The sequence below is a fragment of the Bos indicus genome, chromosome 18 (genome assembly GCF_029378745.1).
Source record: "Bos indicus isolate NIAB-ARS_2022 breed Sahiwal x Tharparkar chromosome 18, NIAB-ARS_B.indTharparkar_mat_pri_1.0, whole genome shotgun sequence".
Taxonomy (NCBI): Eukaryota; Metazoa; Chordata; class Mammalia; order Artiodactyla; family Bovidae; genus Bos; species Bos indicus.
In genome coordinates this window covers 23209157-23228474 of record NC_091777.1, presented here as the reverse complement: position 1 = coordinate 23228474, position 19318 = coordinate 23209157, and positions in this window count along the sequence as shown.

Sequence of the window (19318 nt, the reverse complement as noted above, 5' to 3'; positions counted from 1 at the left end):
TAGTTCTCGTAGCCTGATTCACAGCACACATGTGGTGCCACAGGTAACAGAACTTAAACAGAGCTTACAGAGAGCTTACCGTGTGCCAGGCAACTTCCAAAGCATATTACACACATGGAAAATTTAATACTGACAATAAGCCTCAGAGGCAGGGACTGTTTTTGTCTCTATTTGAGAAAGTGAGGGTCAGAAACGTTAGACTATTTCCTTGGGCTCAGATTCAAACCCAAGAAGTCTGGCTCTAGAATCTGTGCTTATCACCACTGCACTACACCAGGTCTGGAGACGGACTAAGACAAGTTCTTCCAAAAGGGCTCCACTGAGACACAGTGCAGGAAGGAGAGGGTGGGACGAATAGAGAGAGGAGCATTGAAATATATACATCACCACATGCAAAGTGGCTAGCTAGTGGGAAGTTGCTGTATAGCGCAGGGAGATCAACCTGGTGCTCTGTGATGACCGAGAGGGGTGGGATAGGCTGGGGCTGCGAGGGAGCGTCAAGAGGGAGGGGACATATGTATACTTATGAACAATTCATATTGTAGTATGGCAGAAACCAACACAACACTGTAAAGCAATTGTCTCCAATTAACTTTTTTTTTAAATAAAGGACTCTACTGAGAAGTGCACAGGGGTGGAGGTTGGGAGGGGGTCCCAAGCAGGAAGGAAGCACCTGGGCTTTGAGGAGAGTCATGCAGAAAGGGCCGAAAGCCCAGGGGCTTCAGTGGGGCACAGACATCACTGTCACCAGGATATACTCCTCTTCTACTGCGGGACGCGGGAAGAATGGTAATCCCGCACCTCTAACACCAGTTGTTGAGTCCTTTGAGTAGGTGATGCATCCCTGACTCAGTGGACATGAGTTTGAGCAAATTCCAGGAGATGGTGAAGGAAAGGGAGGCCTGGTGTGCTGCAGTCCATGGGGTCGCTAAGAGTCGGACACAACCGAGCGACTGAACAACAGCAACACTAGTCATGGCCAGTGAGATGCGAGCAAGCTCAACTCTCCGGCCACCACTTCCCCTGGTGAGAGAGCACCCTGGAAGCTTCATGCAAAGATACCTGTGGCATCAACTGGGCCCTTCCCTCAGCCTGAGCCCCTGAGTGACAAACCGCGTGGAGGGGAGTACCCCTTCCGCTAGCCCCAGTTTCCACACCAAGCCCTGTCAGACATGAAGTGTGAGTGTGTAATGTGTGTGTGGGTGGGTGAGTGGGCGGATGTCTGGGTGTGTGCATGCTCAGTCACTCACTCATGTCCAACTCTTTGCAGTCCCATGGACTGTAGCCCACCAGGCTCCTCTGTCCATGGAATTCTCCAGGCAAGAATACTGGAGTGGGTTGCCATTTCCTTCTCCCAGGGATCTTCTCAACCCAGAGATCAAACCCGCATCGCTTGCGTCTCCTTCACTGGCAGGCAGATTCTTTACCACTGTGCCACCTGGGAAGCCCCCATGAATGAGTCATAAACTTTGGCTTAAAGCCAGTGACATGTGACACGAGGCGGGTGCTATTCCTTACATTGTAACCTAGCTTCTCCTGACTGGTATAAGCGGGCCAGGCCTGTGAGAAAGGAGGCAATTTCAGGTCTCTCTACTCTGGCAACCTTTAGGAGTTCCATGCGGCAGGGAGGGAAGAGAAAGGGGAAGATTCTCGGAAACCATGAGGTCTTGTTACTTAAATTTCAGTGGGAATAGGATGTTCTTTCTGCAGATGAACAGACAGATCTTTCCAATCTGACTGGAACATGATCCAAACATTAAAATCAGAGACAAAACTTCATGGCAGAGAAAAACACCAAAACATGATCCTTCATGAGACCAGGGTGAAATAGAAGCAGTCCTATTGCATCTGTGGTGGCTCCCTGAAGAGAGGGAGCAGGGAGGCGGCACCAATGTCTGGGTCAAATGTGGAGCAGATCTGGCAGAACCAGGATAAACCCAAGTCTTCCTTGGTGATGCAGTGGTAAAGAATCTGCCTGCCAATGCAGGAGACAAGGGTTCAATCCCGGGCTCGGGAAGATCCCTTGGAGGAGGGCATGGCAACCCACTCCAGTATTCTTGCCTGGAGAGTTCCACAGACAGAGGACCCTGGCGGGCTACAGTTCGTAGAGGTTGCAAAGAGTCAAACAATGACTTAGCAACTAAACAGCAGCAGGCCCCAGTACCCAACAGCAAGATGGGCACCCACCTCCTACTCCACCACCAGCCTCTGCAGGGTAGAACCTCTGTCTAACCAGAAATCTGATCTCCTTGGCCTACCAATTCTGCTTCATGAATCCTTTTCAAGTTATGCCTTTCAAAACGTAATCAAATCCCAAAGATCACTGATATCCCAGCCTGGAAATACTGTTTTGATGCTTAGTTCAACCTCATTAGTGGGGACAGAGGCCCTGAGTCTTCTCTCAACACCACCCAGTCTCCAAAGGATTCCCCAGCACCCTACCATCAGCCAAGTTAGACTCCCAAGCCCTTGCTGCCCCACCACAGTCAGGGGCCCCGATCACTGGTACCAAAGAAAGGGCCCATATTTTACAATCACTCATATGTGAAAAATAAGACATAGAAGCTTGTGGAAGCTGAAGGAACGTTGTATTGGGGTTGAATTTAGGTTGGATGTGAGATTCTAGCTGGTGCTGAGCCATCAAACCTTTATTAATTTGGTCCCAACTAGGTGAGCATCCCGTGGACCCGCCAACTGCTTCTAAACGCTGCAAATTCAGAGGGAGGGAGGGGCAGAGATCTCCTAAAAGGTGACATCTCTGAAAAGTCAATGCACAGACAAAGACCCAGGGTGCCTCATCATCTACTTCTAGTCTACCCTACATCCTTCTCAGCTTACAAGGGCAGTGGAAAGTCAAGACAGCCCAAGACAAAGACTCAAGGGGATCAGGAGATGTGTGGGCACGAGAAGGTGCACAGGAGCGTGTGCTCCACTACTGGCCTTTGGTCCAGCACTGAATTTAGGACTGATACCCCGAGCTTCCCAGGTGGCACTAGCAGTACAGAAATTGCCTGCCAGTACAGGAGACATAAGAGACCCAGGTTCAATCCCTGGGTCAGGAAGATCCCCTGAAAGAGGGCATGGCAACTCACTCCAGTATTCTTGCCTAGAGACAGAGGAGCCCAGCAGACTATGATCCATAGGGTCACAAAGAGTCGGACACAACTGAAGCAACTACACACTGATGCCCCGACTTCAAGCATTCCTGCCCCAGATTTGTGATTTTGCCCTCTGCGTATGCCGTTACTTACCTACAATTTCTCCTAGCTTTGTTAAGTGTGCTTCAAAAGAAAACTTTGAATCCAGTGGATATTTGGAAATGGAAAGCCAGTATTCTTTAGCCTCAACAAAAAGGCAACTTTAACAGTAAATGTGACATTTTAGACTAATGCTGTTCAAGGCCACTTTGATGCTGTTACCTTCCACAACCTCTGTGCCTGAAGCCTGCTGTCTTTGTTCTTGTTTTTGGTTGTTTTTATCATGGTAAAATACACATAATGTAAGATTTACCATTTTTACATGTCCAGGTATTTCAGCAGTTTTGTGTCCTCTCCACATTGTGTCCGTATTGTGTGCATGCGTGCTACATCACTTCATTCGTGTCTGACTCTTTGCAACCCCATGAACTGTAGCCCTCCAGGCTCCTCTGTCCATGGGATTCTCCAGGCAAGAATACTGGAGTGGGTTGCCATGCCCTCCTCCAGGGGATCTTCCTGACCCAGGGATCAAACCCACATCTCTAACATCTCTTTACCACTACCACCACCTGTGTACATATTAGCACTATTATCAGGCTTCATTTCTAGAGCTTCTTTCATCTTCCCAAACTGAAACTCCGTCTGCATTAAACAGTAACTCCTCATTCCCCCTCCTTTCAGCTCCTGGCAACCAGTATTCTATTTTCTGTCTCTATAACCTGTCTTTGTTTAAAGGGAGATTAGAAAGAGTTGGGAAAGTGTTGAGGGAATATTAGCACCAAACTGAGATTCTCTTTTTTACTTAATTATGATAGAAAGAGGATTGAAAGGCAACGCAGTTCATGCTCTGGAATTCTATGTCACAATGTCACCCTTCTTGCAGGGCCTAAACCCCTGATAGCCATCCCACAGTCAGCAAACGATGCATCCGTGGTCCCTGGGTTTATTTTCTAGATCTGTAGTCTCCTGGCAAGCACACAATAAAATTGGAATCTAACCTACCAGCAGACAAAGGGAAGAGAATGGTACCTCTAAAAGGAACCACAGTTTCCTCTACTGTTCCCAACAATGCTGAGAAAAATTATACCCATTTTCCCAAAGAGGAAACTATAGCTCATGCAGACAGTAACTTAGCCAAAGTGACACAAGTCTCCCACACCAGGGCTTTTTGATCCAATGATAAGCCTCTGTCCTTCCCACCCAATCTTGCTGGTCTCCATGGGCAAGTTTCAGGAGAAACCAAACCAGAGACTGTGAACAATGACAGGGACCATCCTCAGAGGGGCTGCTAGGAGGCTCTGTAAACACAGCCTGCACTCAGTAAGAGGACTCCTAAGCAGTTCATCAACGTCAATCAGAACAGTGCGTGCTTGATACCTGGTTCATAAGTGGTGCAGTCACTCTCTGGCCATGAGGCCACCAAGCTGGCCCTTTAATGAATGCACAGAGGAGAGACTGGCCACCAGGCAATGTGGGGCCCTCTGCGCATCCCCAGGGGAGGGGGAACAGCCCTGCTCCTTCCCTGACCTTCACACTGGCAAATGGCTGTGCATACTCACTCTGCATTTGGGTCTTTCTGCCCTGCAGGATTCTGATGCAAATAGATTTGACAGAAACACCGAGCAGCTCCCTCCCAGCTGAGCTCTTCTGTTTGCTGACTGTTTCCAGTATCCTCCCTGGACTGCTTACCTTCATCTTTTGTGTTTATTTAAATAACAGTCAGGTAGAGACCTCAGTTCAATATCTTCCAAGATGCCAAGACTAGAAGTGTTTCTTTCCAGGGCACCCCACCCGCCAACAGCAGTTTCCTTGTATGCAGTGGCTTCCAGATCATCTTTGGCTGGTCTCCATTGATTTACAAGGCTGGGATGGATCCATCTGAATAAAGCTTGCACATTAGTAGGATCCTCATGCATTTCCAGGCTGATGGATGCAGCCAGGTACCCAGCCTGACCCTTCAGCTGCCCACAGCCACTTTATTACCAATCCCCTGCCCACCATGGGATGGCTTATATGCACTGTCCCCCAAGACCTTATACACACAAACATTTCAAAAAGAGTAATCATATCTTATTTTTTTAAAAATCTACCATTGCTGTCTATTCATCTTTTTTCCTTATTATCGTGAAACTGATCTTTTAAAAATGAGTCTACGCTTTGCCCAAGATGACCTCGTTGCTGGAAACTAAGAGAGAAATGCTCTCTGCCAAGCAGTCAGGAGATGATGGGGTGGATGAAGGCAACCCTTGGGCAAGGAAATCAGGAGTCAGACTCCAGGCTGAGGGCCTGGTGTGCTTGGTTCAGATGGAGCATTGGGGCTATCTGTATGAAGGTGTCCAGGGGTTGGGGTCAGCCTCCTTCACACCCCTCCAGAGCTGCAGTAGCCACATAACTAAGGTCTGGAGGTTGGGAGCAGAGACCGTGGAGACAGACAGATCTAAGTCAAACCACAGTCATTCCCCCACCCACCAGTCCTGGGCTTCTCTGAGCCTCGGTCTCCCCAGCCTTCCTGCAAAGCCCTTAGTCTAACTCCTGGCACACAGTCATGGCTGGATACTGTGACAGACACAACCAGATGTCTTCCCTTCACCATCCATCCTGCCTGCTCTTGCCAGCTGAGAGATCTGATTTTGTTCAGGGTGGCCCTGGGCCCAGGACTCCACTGATTACGGCAGGCTGGAGTTGCACTCCCAGCATGTCTTGCAGCTAGAGGTGGTCACATGACTTTGATCTGACCAATGGCACAGAAGGGTACGGGTGCACCAACTTTCTGGAAAGCACTTCCTGCTTCAGCCCTTTCCCTTCCTCTACCTTTAATGTGGTGGCCATTTTGTGACAGTTTTGCAAAAGTCCAAGAGTGAAAGGCTAGCAAGCTGAGAACAGCAGAAGGGAATATAAAAAGAGGCTGGGTCCTCCATGATATGGTTAGACTGCTGGCCCCAACCAGAACTGCCCTCCTTCAGACCTCTTATTGTGGAATATGATTCGATGGGTACACTGTTTCAGCCTGTCGGTAGGGTCTTATACTTTATCCTGCTATTTGCAGCCTGAAGCATTTCTACCCATCCTTCCCAGACTTACCGATATTTCTTTCCTGCGTGGGGATTGAGGAAGAACCCTAGCAGAACGGATTTCCAAAGGAAGACAATCTACACTTGAAAGATAATTATTTTCATGACTCAGTGGTTTCAGGGGTTCTAAGACACCAGCTTCAAAACCTGGAGTGACCCCCCTAGCCTGGGCTGTGACAGCTGAGCAGAGGGGGACAAGCTCTGGGCATCTGTGTGGGATGCTGGTTTCCTACCCACCACGATCTGCCCCAGATACCTCTGGCCAGGTGAGCTGGGGCAAGCCCCTTACCCCTCCACCTACATGCCTCTGCTTTCTTAGCTATAAAACTGGGAATCATGATACCTGCTCTACAAAGTTGCTGACTTTAGATAAAAGTTACCCTTCTCCAGACAGGGCCCTTCTAAAGCAAAATTCAGAGCCTTGTCTGTACCTCTAGGTTCGAGGTCCCTTCTCACCTAGCACCTGCGATGTCCTGAGCCTCGTCCTCTGTCGCTGTCACGTGCCACCCCAAAGCCCAGCCATACTGAAGTGCTCAGACACACCACGCTCTACATTTTCTGTGCCTTCACCAATGCTGTCACCCCTACTCAGAACACTCATTCCCCTGCCCAGCACCTGGCTGGTCCCTGCACCACTGAAGCCTCAGCTTCAAAGTCACCTGCTCCTGGAAGCTCTCCTTGACTCCACTAACACTCACACACACACACACACACACACACACACACACACACACATATGTATCTTTTTTAAAGGAACTCAGCTCTATGGTCCCATTTTCTACTCCACAGCTGTCTTTCCCACCATCTGTGTGCTGTGTAAGGGCAGACATCAGATCCCCCAGGCTCATCACAGTACCCCTAGCAACTAAACCTAATACATAGTCACATGTTTGTGTGTACTTAGTCACTCAGTCGTGTCCAACTCTTTGCGACCCCATGGACTGTAGCCCACAAGGCCCCTCTGTCCTTGGGGAGTCTCCAGGCAGGAATACTGGAGTGGGTTGCCATGCCCTGTTCCAGGGGATCTTCCCAACCTAGGGATTGAACCCAGATCTCCCTTCATAAATAAGTATTTATTAAAGGAATAAATACTCACAGGAAGTGATGCATATAAAGAATTTAACACAGTCCTGGGCACTTGACAGGCAGGCACACAATAAATTCACATCTACTAAGAGACAGCACCCCAGCAGTGGTTAAGCACCCTTTCCATGAAGCAGTCCTTCCTGGGTTTTCTGAATTGCAGCTGAGCTACTTATGAACTGTGTGACCCTGGGTGAGTCTCTTAACCTCTGTGAGCCTCGGTTTCCTTATCTGTCAATGAGAATTTTAGGAATCACAATCTCATAGTATTCTTGTAAGAATTAAATATGCTGATAAAAATAAAGTAGCAGAGTCTTCCTGGTGGTCCACTGGCTAAGACTCCATGCTCCCAATGCAGGGAGCATGGGTTCCATCCCTGGTGGGGAACTAGATCCCCCACGCCACAACAAAGATAGAGGATCCCCTGAGCTATGACAAAACCCAATACAGTCAAATAGATGAATTAGTATTAAAAATAATAATTAATAAAGTACCAGTACTAAGTAAGTGTTATGCTGTGCTTAGTCGCTCAGTCATGGTCCCGACTCTTTACAACCCCAGGGACTGTAGCCCACCAGGCTTCTCTGTCCATGAGGATTCTCCAGGCAATAATACTGGAGTGGGTTGCCATGCCTTTCTCCAGAGGATCTTTCCAACCCAGGGATCGAACCCAGGTCTCCCACATTGCAGGTGGATTCTTTACCATCTGAACCACCAGGGAACCCCAAGAAAACTGGAGTGGGTAGTCTATCCCTTCACCAGGGGATCCTCCTGACCCCAGTAAGTGCTGCTGCTGCTAAGACGCTTCAGTCGTGTCCGACTCTGTGTGACCCCATAGACAGCAGCCCACCAGGCTCCCCTGTCCCTGGATTCTCCAGGCAAGAACACTGGAGTGGGTTGCCATTTCCTTCTCCAATGCATGAAAGTGAAAAGTGAAAGTGAAGTCGCTCAGTCGTGTCCGACTCTTAGCGACCCCATGGACTGCAGCCTACTAGGCTCCTCCATTCATGGGATTTTCCAGGCAAGAGTACTGGAGTGGGGTGCCATTGCCTTCTCCAAAGTAAGTGCTAGCTATGATGATTATTATGATGATCACAACTGTTTTTATGCCAGAGCTATCCAAATGAATGCTGGAGGAGGCTAAGCCGCCACGGACCCCTTCGCCCAGGTTTTTGCTATCGCCCAGACTCTGCCACCTCCATGGCTGCCCACCTCACCCCCAACCAGGAAGGCCACCTACCCAACCCAAGGTTTGCCCTCTGCCCTCCCCCAGCCTTTCCCGCCTGTCCACCGGCGGTCACAGGCGCACTCGCCTGATTGATAAAGTCCCTATCTGGTCATTTACGATCTGGCTGCTGAAGAGGCAGCTCCTGCCAGCTCAAAAAGCAATTAATCTGCAAACAAGCTGGGCAACAGCAGGCCTGGGCATTGCAGTCTCGAGCCGCGGCCGCTCTGGAGAGCAGATAAGGCGGCAGTCGGCTATTTATTGTACATTTTAATTAAGTGCTTGTTAACGACAGTTATTTTAACAGTCATAAAATTACTGTTGTAATGCATTTTGTTGGAGGGAGAATGGAGGGGCCTCAGGACTTTATGAAAGCAACCACAGATTGCCTTCACTTTAAATCAAAGAATAAATTCTGAAGAGGAGGGACGGTCCTGTGATCCAGGCCGAGACGCTAATGGTTATTTAATGCCCTCATCAGTGTTTGTAAGTCCCGAGCATACGGCGCGGACACAACAGCCTCCAAACCCTCTTTAACACTTATTTGAGATGACAGGAAAAATGAAACCGTTTGTGCTTTCAATGGAAAAGCAATCATTGGGACATTATATTCGGCTTGCCCTACCATGCTAATGCATGGTAAAAATGTCACCAAATGTATTTAAGGGCCTGATGGACTGTTACCGTTGGATCTCTGGTACTGGACTGATTAATAAAAATCTTCAATTTGTATGTAAATGCAGCAAGGCCTCCTATCATCCACATACCTGCACCCAGAAAAAATAATAAACTGAAGCTTAATGCAACAATTATCAGCATTTATGGAACTCTTAAAGCAAGGGTGGCCCTTGGAAGCAAGCATGGAGGGAAAGGGCTGGGGATGGGCCAAGATGCTCCTTCTGAAATGCCTGGGGTTCTCCCAGAGGGCCAGCATTGGCTAAACTGGTCGTATCACACCATGGGATTCTGCTCTCATCTGAGGGGTTACCCAAGTTAGGGGGTGAATTGGGGCTGCTGGAAAGATGTTCCTAGAGGTGGCTTCAGTTCCACTAACGCCATCATTTCTGAACATGTGTGACTTTCCCTACTTTGATTTGTAAGAAACAGAGGGAGTGTCAGACTACCTGCTGGGCCAGGTCAAGTGTGGGGATAAGAAAGAGATATACCACATGTCTGCAGGGACTTGATATCAGGGTACAAACGGCAACAGTGACAAGAGCAGCCACTTGCTGCCTGTCTCTGTATCAGGTACAGAGTTAGGTAGTTTACTACATAGTATCTTAAGTCTCATAATGTCTATGCCAGAGATTGGCTCACTGTTCACTAGACCTACTTCCGTTCCCTCCTGGATACACAGATAAACTACATTTCCCAGACTCCCTTGCAGTTAAGAGTCGGCATGTGCATTAGTTCAGGTTGGCTGAGAAGTAGACATCATGATGAAATTAGACATGCAAGGGTTTCATTGAGGGCGGCAGAAAGAAAGCATGAAGAACTTTCAGGACACATGAGGGTCTGATTCTTGTAGGAATAAAGTTGGGAGGAAGAAGGAGTACAAAAAGTCTCAGACTGCACTGCACCTCCAAGAAAGTTGCTGCCAGGCCAACGTGAGATCTTCAAGCTAGAGTCACCCATTGGAAGAGTCCCTGGTCCCTGCCATGATTAGTTTTGACTGAGAGCAGTCCAGGAGAAACATGACCTCCAAGCTTATTTCTCCTTGTCCACTTGATACACACAATATGGGAACTTTGGAGCCATGTGTTAAAGAGCCAAAGATGGAAGAAGCATCTTTGACCAAAGATTAAAGAAGCCCATCACTTGCAAAAGGGCTGCCCACCAATCAGAAACAACCATTTAGGACATCACTTGAGTGAGAAATAATCTTCTGTGTGTTAAACCACTGAGATTAAGGCTTCCTATTAAAACAGTTAGGTTAAGCACTAACCGAATGAATACCATAGCCACATACATCAAATATTTTGGTCTCCATTTTTCAGGAAAGAAAAGTCAATCTAGGGAGATAAGTGACTTGCCCAAACTTATACAGTCTAGATGTGGCAGAGCTGGAATTCAAATCCAGGTCTATCTGATTCTAGACACTGATCTCTCCCCTCCTGATCAGCTGGAAACGCATAGCCCAGGAACATGAAAATATTTCTAGCACCTGTGTGCCTTCCAGACCTTAAAATGCTCCACTCTCCAGAATCTCCCTGAACAAGGAGACAGAATGAGTCCCTAATGGAGCTTCAGGAAGTTGGGAGTCTCTGAACTTGAGAGTAAGGGAAGGGTGGAAGGCATGTGCTTGGGGTGGGCAAGCCTGCCTTCCCACTCGCTCCTCTCTCCAGCTCATGACAGCCCTGAGACCACAACAAGCTCCCTGCCAGTGACAGAAAATCTCATGAGCACTGAGATGCAGTCCATGATGCTTTCCTGTGGGGGCTTTCTCACCCTCCTCACTTCACCCCTGCTCCATCCTGGGAGCCTAGCTCCCTGGGATTTTTCCCAAATAAGCTACCTGCATGCCAGCTTTTGCCCAAGAATCTGCCTTCGGGGGAGTCCAGGCAAAGACAACGCTTTAATAAGAAATAATCAGTTCTTGGAGAGCTAGAGATTTGAACTGGGATTTTAAGTAGAAAGTAGAAATAGCTTGGCAGAGAGAAATGAGACCAAAAGCCCCAGAAAGACAGGGAGAAAAATTAAGCCAAAAAGAGAGAGAGAGAGAGAGGAGGGAAAAAAAAAAACAAACCTCCATTTGCCCGTTAGCCCACCGCTTTTTTCTCTTTCCAAGTCCCAAATTGCCTTCAGTTTCTCTGAATTCCAATCAAGCCTATTCCAAAGGAGGCAATTTCTGCCTGTGGATGGTCTCACCTCCTTCCAACCCAGAAGAAGATCTCAACACTTTAGCTAAAAAAGACCCAGTGGACATTAGCAATTTAACTGGAAAAAGAAAAAAAAAACACTATCCACAGGTCATTGCAGTGTGTTCCAGCTGACACAATAGGTTCACTCACCACCTAGACCCTAAAGAGAATGTGGTCGGGAGACCTGGGGAGACAGTCAGGTCTCTATAGCCACGGATACTCACATGAACCAATGGAGCAACTGCAAAAACTCACACATTTCCCCCTTTTCCCTCAACGACACACAGATAATAATAAGGCGCTTCCCCCCAAATTTCAAAATGAATCAATTTAAAAAGCCTCCTGACTGCCTGAGCCACTGGCTCTGTTGACCCTCTCACAGAATCATACAGTAAGCTGTCTTTTGGGGACTGGCTTATTTCAGTCAGCATAGTGTCTTTAACGTTTATTCATGTTGTACCATATGTCAGGACTTCTTTCCTTTTTAAGACTGAATTATACTGCACTGTAGGCATTTACATCTGTTTGTCCATTCACCCATCAACGGCCACGTGAGTTGCTTCTACTTCTTGCCAATGTGAGTAAGGCTGCTATGAGCATATGAGCATATATGCTATGAGCATATGAGCAAATATCTCTTTGAGATTCTACTTTTCATTCCTTGGGGCATATGGGGAAGGAACATTTTTGTAACTAAAAGTGGCCCCATGCTAAGCCTGAAGGAAGAAGGCAGGACTGTCGTTATAAACATCCTTTCACTGCCAGATAAAACTGGTTTCCAATTCAGATTCTGCCTGTTACTCTGCATACAACAGAATAATTAACATTGATTGGGCACTTACTGTAAGAAAACTTTCTTCTCAGCTCGTCTACATATGGTATGAGCTTTCTCATTCTTCATAGCAATTCTATATGGTATATACCCTTCAGTTCAATTCAGTTCAGTGGTTTAGTTGCGTCCGACTCTTTGTGACCCCATGAATCGCAGCACGCCAGGCCTCCCTGTCCATCACCAACTCCCGGAGTTCACTCAGACTCATGTTCATTGAGTCAGTGATGCCATCCAGCCATCTCATCCTCTGTCGTCCCCTTCTCCTCCTGCCCCCAATCCCTCCCAGCCTCAGAGTCTTTCCCAATTAGTCCACTCTTTGCATCAGGTGGCCAAAGTACTGGAGTTTCAGCCTTAGCATCATTCCTTCCAAAGAAATCCCAGGGCTGATCTTCTTCAGAATGCACTGGTTGGATCTCCTTGCAGTCCAAGGGACTCTTAAGAGTCTTCTCCAGCACCACAGTTCAAAAGCATCAATTCTTCGGTACTCAGCTTTCTTCACAGTCCAACACTCGCATCTGTACATGGCCACAGGAAAAACCATAGCCTTGACTAGACGGACCTTTGGTGGTAAAGTAATGTCTCTGCTTTTCAATATGCTATCTAGGTTGGTCATAACTGTTCTTTCAAGGAGTAAGCATCTTTTAATTTCATGGCTGCAGTCACCATCTGTAGTGATTTTGGAGCCCCCAAAAAATAAAGTTTGACACTGTTTCCACTGTTTCCCCATCTATTTCCCATGAAGTAATGGGACCAGATGCCATGATCTTCGTTTTCTGAATGTTGAGCTTTAAGCCAACTTTTTCACTCTCCACTTTCACTTTCATCAAGAGGCTTTTTAGTTCCTCTTCACTTTCTGCCATAAGGGTGGCAGATATCATCTGCATATCTGAGGTTATTGATATTTCTCCCGGCAATCTTGATTCCAGCTTGTGCTTCTTCCAGCCCAGCATTTCTCATGATATTAACCTTTTTTTTTTTTTTTTACAGAGGAAGAAGGTGCATGGAAGTTAAGCAGTTTACCTGAATCCTACTAAGTCCTAGAGTCAAGATGTTAATTCAGCCAGCCTGGTCCCAGAGCCCATAAAATGATAATGTAATGAGAAGAAGGAGGAGGAAATGGGGGAAGAGGGAGAAAGGGGAGCAGAAGAGGAGGGAGGGGAGGAGGAGGAGCAGAAAAGGATGAGGAGGAGGGAAGGAAGGATGGTGGCGCCAATGTTGAGGGTTCAGGGGAAACTGGGTTCAAAGGAAACTGAGTTCAGTTACTTCTCTCCTGGGACAGAAGAGGACCAACCTCTGTTTTCTCCATGCTGGTGAGTGACATTCAGGATGGTGACGGAGTGAGCCCACTCCGTGTCAGGTGTTGGAAGAACATCTCAATAAGTTAACTCATTTGACCCTAATGACTCTCTAAAGTAAGTAGGTTACTTCCCTGTTTTGCTCACAAGGAAATTGACTTTCCAAATGGCTTCATCACTTGCATAACGTCACGTCGCGAATGAGAAGAGGATCCAGGATCCAAACCCAGATGCTTCGGTTAGCCAAGTCCTCCTTCATCTGTTCCTGTGATCACTGGTCTCAGCATGAGTCCCTCTCTGAAAAATAAGGAAGGACTCTGAGCAAAGAGCTCATGTGTTCGCCAACCCTTCTAGCACGTTCTTTGGGCCAGAGCAGACATCCCAGGGACATCTGGCAGGGAGGCTATGCAGCATGAAATGTGGGAAGGAGGAAGAGGAAATGCCACAGAGGCTACAGATGAGGAACAGACTTGGGGGCATCTGGAGAGCTGGCATCTCTGCAGCAGCCTCAGGATGTGTGAGGACCAGAGAAGAGGGAAAGAGGGGCGTGTCACCATAGGAGGCGTGGCTCCAGATTATGAATTAAATCCACATGGTAGTGTCCCGTGAGTCACAAATAAAATTAGAATCATTTCTAAATCCTGTGTATTTTTTATTTTGGACCCTGTTTCTCTAAATCCCATGCTGAGGTAAGACTAAGCCACAAAGAGCCCCCCAGCTTATATTTTGGGTTAAATCAGTTGAATAATATGGGCTTCCCAGGTTGCGCTAGCGGTAAAGACCCCATCTGCCAGTGCAGGAGACAGAAGAAACCCAGGTTCGATCCCTGGGTAGGGAAGATCCCCTGGTGGAGGGCTTGGCAACCCACTCCAGTATTCTTGCCTGGAGAATCCCATGGACAGAGGAGCCTGGCGGGCTACAGTCCATAAGGTCACAAAGAGTCAGACACTACTGAAGCAACATAGCATGCAGCGCAGTTGAATAATATTAGTTTTCAGATAGTCTAGGTCTGTGGCAATAACTAAGAGAGAGATGTCCATCCTCACAGATCAGGAAGGCCAGTAGAGGGCTGGCTTAAATCAGGAAATGGGGTGCTCAGAGACACTTGGAGTTCTGGACATATTACAGCTTCTTTCTCTTTCTTCTTTTACAAACAATGTGAGGGAAAATCCAAGTGCATCCAAGCTGTCCTTTGGTGTGGATATCTGTCCTTAAAGTCTCTCCTCTGCCCTGATCCATCCCTCAGGGCTGGGTCCCCTCCCCCAACTCTTTCTCATCCCCTCTCTCCACACTCCTGCTGTCCTCCCACCATCCTGCTACAATTCAGATGCTAAGTTCAGCATCAGCCCCTTCTCCCTCATTCAAGGTTCCTAAAAGGAGTCTCCCACTCTAGACCCCAGCCCAGGCTTCCATGACCCACCTGAGACCATGGGCTTCCATGTTGCCCTCAAAAAAAACTGATGTTTGTCATCAATTCCTGGACCCAGTGCCCCAAATGACAGATGCTTGCCTCAAAGCCCACTGTCTCTAACTCCTTCTTTCCTCTTACCTAATGTTCTCCAGTCTTCAGAAGCTCTCTTCATTTCCCAGAATCAAGATTGCCAGGAGAAATATCAATAGCCTCAGATATGCAGATGATACCACTCTTATGGCAGAAAGCCAAAAGGAACTTAAGAGCCTCTTGATGAAAGTAAAAGAGGAGAGTGAAAAAGCTGGCTTAAAACTCAATATTCAAAAAATGAAGATTATGGCATCTGGTCCCATCACTTCATGGCAAATAGATGGGGAAACAATGGAAAGAGTGGGAGACTTTATTTTCCTGGGCTCCAAAATCCTTGCAGATGGTGACTGCAGCCATGAATTTAAAAGATGCTTGCTCCTTGGAAGAAAATCAATGACCAACCTAGACAGCATATTAAAAAGCAGAGACATTACTTTGTCGACAAAGGTCCATCTAGTCAAAGCTATGGTTTTTCCAGTAGTTATGTATGGATGTAAGAGTTGGACCATAAAAAAAGCTGAGCACCGAAGAACTGATGCTTTTGAACTATGGTGTTGGAGAAGACTCTTGAGAGTTCCTTGGACTTCAGGGAGATCAAACCAGTCAATCCTAAAGGAAATCAGTCCTGAATATTCATTGGAAAGACTGACGCTGAAGCTGAAGCTCCAATACTTTGGCCATCTGATGCAAAGAACTGACTCATTGGAAAAGACCCTGATGATGGGAAAAGTTGAAAGTAGGAGAAGGGGATGACAGAGGATGAGAAGGTTGGATGGCATCACTGACTCAATGGACATGAGTTTGAGCAAGCTCTGGGAGTCGGTGATGGACAGGGAAGCCTGGCATGCTGTAGTTCATGGGGTTGCAAAGAGTCAGACACAACTGAGTGACTGAACTGAACTCAACTTCATTTTCCAATGGCCCATATTGATTGATATCAAAACATTTACATGTAACATGCACAAAAGTTGGAAAATAAGAAAAAGAACAAAGGAAACTGATCGCACTCCAATCCCTCTACTCGGGGATCACCACCATTCCCGAGGTATTAGGGCACTTGATGTCCATAACCATACTGGAAAAGCAGAGATATGGATATTATTAGCTTAATGCTATTTCACTTAAAATTTGGGTGAAATATCTGGGCCCCTGACAGAGTAATTTACCTAAGGTCACAGAACGAGGTGTCAATACCTTGAAATGTAGTTAAAATCTGGAGGATGGACTTCCCTGGTGGCACAGTGGATAAGAATCCACCTGCCTGTGCAGGGGACGCAAGTTTGATCCGTGGTCCAGGAAGATCCCACATGCCACAGGGCCACTAAACCCATGTGCCACAACTACTGAGCCTGCACACCGCAACTTCTGAAGCCGCGTGCCTACAGCCTGTGCTCTGAGGCAAGAGAAGCCACCACAGTGAGAAGCCTGAGTGTCACAGTGAAGAATAGCCCTGCTTGTTAGGTTAGAGAAAGTCCATGTGAAAGCAAGAAAGACCCAGTGCAGCCAAAAATAAGTAAATAAATAAATAACCATAATCTAGAGGATGTTCGTGGGTTCTGGGACTGACATGCTAGATCCGAGTTGCTAAGGCACTGTCCTAATCTGGAGCTTAAAAGCAGAGTCTGAGAAAAGAACTGGGGTGCAGGGAGTCTATTAGGGGGCTGATCCCAGAAGCACAATAAGGTGGGGGCAAAGCGAGGCAGGGAAGGGAGGCAAGCCATGAGAGGTGCATCAGTGAGCAGGTTACCACTGGGATCAGCCCCTGGGACCCTCGGGGGAACCACAGAGACCCCGCCTAAGAATCATCCCCCAGGGGGATGGGTAAGCTGGGCTGTGTATCCATATGATCCTGTTTGTTCCCCCATCAATTAGCTAACTAACTATAAATATAAATGTGAGTGAGAATATAAAAATCCCATCTCACATGGTCACCCTGCATGATATTCTGTGTGTGTTTCTCAAACAAATTCTTCTGTTGGTAGCAAATGTCTCTAGCAAACCACCATCTTCGGGAACCTTACCTTGGCATTTCTTCTCCTTTTGAAATGATGGAAGGGCTCATGACAGCAGAAGCAGGGTTCCTCTCATACCCTGAGGGGCCCTAGATCCTCCCTGACAGTGTGACTGGGACTGAGGGTCTCCCAGGACACTAGGAACATTCTGGAGGACCAGGCCAGGATTTGGATTCTGCCAGAGTCTCAAATCCTCAGCAGTGACTCTCCAAGCCTCAGCTGGACTTGAGGCCATAGCTGGATTATCAAAGCACAACAGAGATGGCCCGGGGTCACAGCCTGATGACCCAACTCGGGTCACCAGCCCATCTGGCTCCCCGAGCTACCCGGGACAGGTCCTCTGCTGAAGGGCTCCACTTCCCTCCCCAGAGGCCTGGAAGTCCAAGGGCCCAGCACTTGGACACTCTCTGCTTTTCAAGTGCTCTTCCTTCCTTCCTTCCAGCTTACACAATGGAGAAAGCCCCTTTATCATTAATCACCCGGCGCCTCCAGGGACAGGAACTGCAGGATTTCTAAGCCCTGAAAAGCCCACATCAAAAGCAACTGCCCCATTTGGGTCCGAATTTGCTCTCCCTGAAGCCTCAGTGCCAGGTTCAGAACTTGTAAGATGCAGAGAAATGAGGGGAAAGGGAGAGGAGAAAGAAGAAACTGAAGGGTCCTCCAGGCTCAGCCCTTGGGGTGTTTTGCATGCAGTTTCTTTGTCCCTCACCCCAACAATCTGGGAGGACCAGCTACATGATCCACAGGGCCCAGGACAAAGTGAAAAATCAGGCTCCTTGTTCAAAAATTAAGACTTTTGGGGGACTTCCCTGGCAGGCCAGTGGTTAAGACTCCAAGCTTCCAATGCAAGGAGCAAGGGTTTGATCCCTGATTGGGGAACTAAGATCCCACATGTCATGAGGCTCGATAAAAAAAAAAAAAAAAAAAAATTAAGACTTTTAGGACAGGAAGACCAGAGCATCACAGCAAGGGCACAGATCTGCATGCTCACGAGGCTGGCCCTGCTCAGTATTTGTAAATATTGAGGTATTTCTATATATTAGGGTATTTCTAAGCTGATGCCTGGTGTCTTTTTCCTGGGCTGTCTCCAATGCCACCCGTCTTTCTGATTTCTTGCTTTCTCATCTCCTTGTTTTATTTATTTTTTTCATTTTCTTATCATGCTCTGAAAATATTTGTGTCAATTGGTTCAGGTCCGTGTTTGTGTCTGCATTCCCCAGAAAAAGGTAAGCTCAGAGAGGACAGGAATCCAGATGACCTCATATACCACCGTGTCCTTGAGGTCCAGCTCAGGGGAGGCCGTACAGAGAGAGCTTAGTCGACGTTTGGCCATGAGCAGAGGCGTCACTCCATCACATTGGCTCTGTGGACTCGCAGGGTGAGAGGGGCTCCATGCCTGACTCACACCCGCCCAGGGTCACCGTCAGCCCCACTGACACTCCGCCTTTCAGCTCTAACAGCCCCATCACGAGTCCTGCATGGTTTGCCCTTTCGGCCAACTTTGCAGGAAGAGGATATCCTGCAGAAATTAAAGAAAGGTGTGATGATTAACAAAACCCCATAAATAAGCCCCTGGCATGCCTTGATGAGACTCTGCCTGCCGCTAGGTCCAAATGTTACATTTCATTTCCACCCAATGGTCAGAAAGGGAAATCATTTGCAAAATATCCAACCCCCGATCTCATTCCCCACCATCACCACCACCACAGGGCATCCTGAAAAAAAACTTTGGCAAACAGTTTAGCACTGTCTACTGAAGCTGAATATATGCGCATCCTACGCCCCATTCCTAGGTGTATACGTGACAGAAATGCATATATATGTCCACCCAAAGGCATGTGCCAGGGGCTTCCCTGGTGGTCCAGTGGTTAAGACTCCACCTTCTAATGCAAGGGGTGCGGGTTCAATCCCTGGTTGGGAGCTAAGATCCCATATGCCTCCCAGCCAAAATATCAATACATAAAACGAAACCAACATTGTAACACATTCTAAAGACTTTTAAAAAATGGCCCACATCAAAAAAAAAAAAAAAAAAAGGCATGAAGGTTCCTAGCAGCACCATTCATGAAAATGACCCAAATGCCCATCAACAGTAGATAGATAAATTATAAATGAGATCCCGTGCAGTATGAGAATAAATAATCTACAACCACAAGCAACAATATGCATGAAACTTATAAACATAATATTGAGCAAAACAGGCCAGAGTCAAAAGAATACATGTTGCATGATTCTGTTTGC